At 30.3% G+C, this 5,000-nt stretch overlaps 2 non-coding genes across 2 annotated transcripts; both read right to left on the bottom strand.

Moving 5' to 3' along the window:
* Positions 1-3,476: 3,476 nt before the first annotated feature.
* On the bottom strand, positions 3,477-3,548 carry TRNAQ-UUG. Its single transcript has one exon. It is a non-coding gene; the product is annotated as a tRNA-Gln (tRNA).
* A 1,216-nt stretch (positions 3,549-4,764) lies between these two features.
* TRNAS-GCU lies at positions 4,765-4,852 on the bottom strand. The gene has a single exon. It is a non-coding gene; the product is annotated as a tRNA-Ser (tRNA).
* Positions 4,853-5,000: the final 148 nt, after the last annotated feature.

The raw sequence follows: 5,000 nt of genomic DNA, 5'->3' as shown, positions 1-5,000 counted from the left end.
GGATCAGTCGTGGTCTTACAAACTCTACCGGAGATAGAAACGAATCCGTTACTTCATACAAATGTGTAAAAGATGCTAGCCGCACTTAAAAGCCGAGTACTCTACCGTTGAGTTAGCAACCCTAATAAAAAAAAGTAGAATGTGTGGATACAACAATCGGAATAAAAATAATAAAGGAATTAAATTCCACGACACAATCAATCAAAATAGTCAACTATCAAGAAAATCTATCGAATACAAAAATTCTAATAGATTCTGAATCGAAAAACTCAAAATAAATAGATCCAAAAATTTTCAGATAAAAAAAGAAAGGCAATTTTTATAGACTACCTCTTATATTTGTTATCCATTTTTTTAATCAAAAAAGACTTCTTCTATCACACAAAAAAACTTCTTGTATCACAAGAAGTCTAAGGAACCCATACTTTTTTTATTTGATTTTGAATCAAGTAAAGTAAAAAATCAAATCTAGGGAGATAAATAGATCCGGTTATACATGATCGAATTATATTTGTTCGATACACTGTTGTCAATATGAATACTTAGAAAAAAATAGAATGAAAAAAAAACTAATAAGAGACTTGTGTTGGATTAGCATAGTACTAGATAGATAATATAGATAACTAGAAAAAGAGCAAAGATTAGGGACGAAATAGGAAAGAATCTCGGGTTTATTTCTTTGTTAATGCAGTTCCAACAAAAAACGCCTAATTGGAGAAAATGCCAAAATTTTATATGTCTCGCCGATCCAATTACTTCATTTATTTACTTGATCTTTTTCTATCCATCTTATATCAAATTATATTAAAAAAAATAGATTTTTTGTCATTATATAACATGGTATGCTATGGTAACAATAATAAATGAATAGAGTAAAACAAAAAAGGGGGGGGAATAGTAGAAAAAAAGTTATACAAAGCTATATATGAATCACCCCCACCCTCTTCTCTCTCTTTTTTTGTATTTATTTCATTAATTGACTTTCGTTTGATTAAAATGAAATTCTGTAAAAACCCCCGCCTTCTTTAAAATATCATAAACAGTTTCTGTAGGTTGAGCGCCTTTTTCAAGAAAATATAGAATACCAGGAATATTCAAATAGGTTTGATTTTTTATCGGATCATAAAAACCCACTTTCCGAAGATCTCTTCCTTCTCTTCGAGATCGAACATCAATTGCAACGATTCGATAAAGGGCTCATTGGGATAGATGTAGATGAACTATAACCCCCCCTAGAAACGTATACGAAGTTTTCTCCTCATACGGCTCGAGAATTTGGAAGTTAGATCTATGTATAGAATTAGAATGGTAAGTAGATCCATAACATCATCAAATCAATTAGACTATGGATTATTTAATCCTTTTTTATTCCTCTTTATCAAAAAAAATTATTTGTATTCTCATAACTCAAGTTGGATAACTATGAAATAGTTCAAAAGAAAAGCCGTAGGCATTTCATTTTTTGAGTGGTCTCTAACCCCTTTTTGTTTGTCTCGTTTAGAATATATTTGGCTTCTTTATCCTTTATCTAGTTGTCGAGACAATTGAAAAAGGGTATTTCCTTGTTCCAAAATACTTTATCTTTGCCTGGAATCATTGGGTTTAGACATTACTTCGGTGAATTTTAATCATTTCAAAATGACAGCAACATGTCCCTTTTTATGATTTCTTTCTATCAAAAAATCATACGAACGGTCGATTCCCGCATGATACACTTTTGATCAAAAGAGTTTCACTAATTCCAACAAATTTTCCTTTTTTTTATTTGAAACTTGTTCGAATTGGATCCTTTCGATTTCTACTAGATCGAAAATATACTTACGAAGTTGTTCCAACTTATTAATTGGCACTAACCTTAGATCTTTGCCCCTGAGAAATGAATCAATACTTTCTACTCGAGCTACATCATATACTGTTAACATTAAACCCCAACAAAAAATAGGGGTTCTAATGGAACAGAACAAAGGATGTCGAGCCAAGAGCACCTTCATTTCTATAGAATAGAAAATGGTGGTTGTAAGAATCCACAACTGATCATGTCTGTCAAGTCGCACGTTGCTTTTTACCACATCGTTTTAAACGAAGTTTTACCATAACATTTCTCTAGTTTGGAACTGATATGTAATTGATTCAATTATGGAATCATGAATAGTCATTTGTTCGATCGTTTCATAGAAATCTATATTTTTCTTCTTTTATATGAATTGGTGCTTTCTAAAGTAAAGAAATCTTATCAAGAATTAAATTTCAATGCAATATTTTTATTTTCTTTATTAATTATTAATTTATACATAATTTCTCAATATTACGAATAAAAAGTTCTTTTTATTAAATCTACATTCCATCTTCAAGTAACCTAATAGGATATATTCAACAATCTCAGACGTCTTCGAGTATCAAATAGTCAGAAGAAATGATTCAAATAGTTATTTAATTGAAAAACCCTACCTCATACCAATATCACTATTTGAATAAAGTTTTACTAAGGATCATATTTGAGCATCATAAATAAATCCATGATTCAAAAAATATAGATTGAAAGAATCGAATTTCTTTTTTTCATAGAGTGAGAGTGGATAAAGGGGGTTGATGGAAAGGAAGATTTAGGCTCTTTTCTTTCATTTCAGACTGAAAACGAAAATCAAAAATTGAAAGAAAAAAAAAAGAAATTTACTCTATCTATCAGATAGACTGAACAATTGTCATTGGACTTAATTAGGAATATTCTCTTTTGAATATTTCAAATTAACGAATCAAAAATCTTTTTCAAAAAACCTTATCAACGAAATAGAACGATAATAAAATAAAATAAGAAATTCAGCATTTCCTCATTTTTTGCGTAGTTACTTTCCCTGGAGGTTCAATAATTTTTATTTAAAGCAAGGGGAATAGAATAGTGTGTATGAACCCCCCGGTCTCTATTATTACATCAATTTCGAATTATTTATTCGAGCCAAATGAAATACGAGATGAAATATTTAAAAACCAGGTTCAAAGAAAATACATGTGTTACCTATGTAACTTGATGATTTGCTAATCAGATTTCTACAGACACTGCTATTGAAATTGATATCTTACATTGTCGATTAACTCTTATTAGCATATGGCTATAGTTCGAAATAACTAACTCAAATTCAAATAGGAATGTTCTAAGGGAATGGATATACCATGAAAGGTACATTCAATCCCCTATTTTACCCCTTTTTTTTATTTACTTTATTTCAAATTCTTGTGATCTATGTTCCTACCTTACCTAGATCATAACTCGATATAACTCCATCTGTATGTATTTGAACTCAATTTGAGAAAAAAATATGATTCAGAGAAAAATAGAATGATTAAAAATCCGAAACAAGAATCACATTCTATCCATTCAATATTCTACTTTTAAAGATAAAGAGAAATTAGTTCAAAAAGACAATCTTTCATTTCATTAGTCTAACAATGTCTATTTATATAGAAATTATAGGTATTTCCTGGGACGGAAGGATTCGAACCTCCGAATACCGGGACCAAAACCCGTTGCCTTACCACTTGGCCACGCCCCATTTAGATTTCTATTCGATACTACTTACTATACTAAAGACTAGTATCGGTATTGGTTATTCGTCAATTCCAGTCCAAATATCTATGGACTCTATTGTTCCTGGGATTTTGGCACATGTAGATATAGAATTATCTATAGAATAAAACTGAATTTATTGATCATTACATATAATTCAATTAAGATATTGTATGAAAGGATGATTTCTTCAATTCGCAAAAGAAAATAGAAAAATTTTTGATTAGGCGAGTTCAAGTTCAAAAAAAAGGATTTTTTTTGATCTACCTTACTTTCGTCATTTTTACCGTATATCAATTATCAATAATAATATATTATTATATTAAATCAATCAAAATTTATCTCCAAGTCAAAAAAAAAATGTTTGTTATGCTTAATATCTTTAGTTTGATCTGTCTTACTTCCGCCCTTTATTCGAGTAGTTTTTTCTTAGCCAAATTACCTGAGGCCTACGCTTTTTTGAGCCCAATCGTAGATTTTATGCCAGTAATACCCCTTCTCTTTTTTCTCTTAGCCTTTGTTTGGCAAGCTGCTGTAAGTTTTCGATGAAATTTTTAATACTGTCCTAGACATGATTTATTCGCGAAAAAAATTCTAACAATGGATGATAAGATCAGATAAGTCTTACAGTATAGTATGAACTCTCGATTTAACTAATTCTTAGAGAGCTTAGAGAAATCTGAATCACCCCATTTCCTCATTCTGATTCCTTTTCATTTATTGAATAATCCTATTCCTATTAACGGCCCCGCGGAGGTAGGAAAGACATTTTTGGGAATGAAAGAGGTGACTTTTATTCCAAATGAATTTCTGAAAATTCTTTTTTATTTCATTTCTAGAAACCCTTTCATTTATTGGTGTCAAAATAGGATATGTGGTATAAAAATGGAGAATCTATTCTCTTTTTTTTTTCAAAAAAAAAATGATCTTGGAGATTGTGTAATGCTTACTCTCAAACTCTTTGTTTACACAGTAGTGATATTCTTTGTTTCGCTGTTCATCTTCGGATTCCTATCTAATGATCCAGGACGTAATCCTGGGCGTGAAGAATAAAAAAAGAGGCCTTTCCTTTTACTTGCTTAATTTTTCAATGTTCTTAGGATTTTATCTATTGTACATCTTTAATTAACTAAAAAAAAAAGGGGGGAGTTCGAAGAATTGGAACTTGAAAGATAAATAAAATACCGAGTCCTCAACGGAAACGGAAAGAGAGGGATTCGAACCCTCGGTACGAAAAGCTCGTACAACGGATTAGCAATCCGACGCTTTAGTCCACTCAGCCATCTCTCCGAATTGAAAAAGGATAATTACTATGTTACATAGTTCCATTACACAAAATGGAAGGCTTGAAAAAATCCCTTATTTATCTATTTTAGATATATTATTTTACTATTATATTATTTTACTATTTAGATAGTATTTTACTATATTGATATAT

The sequence above is a fragment of the Punica granatum genome, unplaced genomic scaffold, assembly GCF_007655135.1.
Source record: "Punica granatum isolate Tunisia-2019 unplaced genomic scaffold, ASM765513v2 Contig00538, whole genome shotgun sequence".
In the NCBI taxonomy this organism is placed as follows: domain Eukaryota; kingdom Viridiplantae; phylum Streptophyta; class Magnoliopsida; order Myrtales; family Lythraceae; genus Punica; species Punica granatum.
Note: the sequence above shows the minus strand (reverse complement) of the source record. Positions and strands in the feature narration are given on the sequence as shown.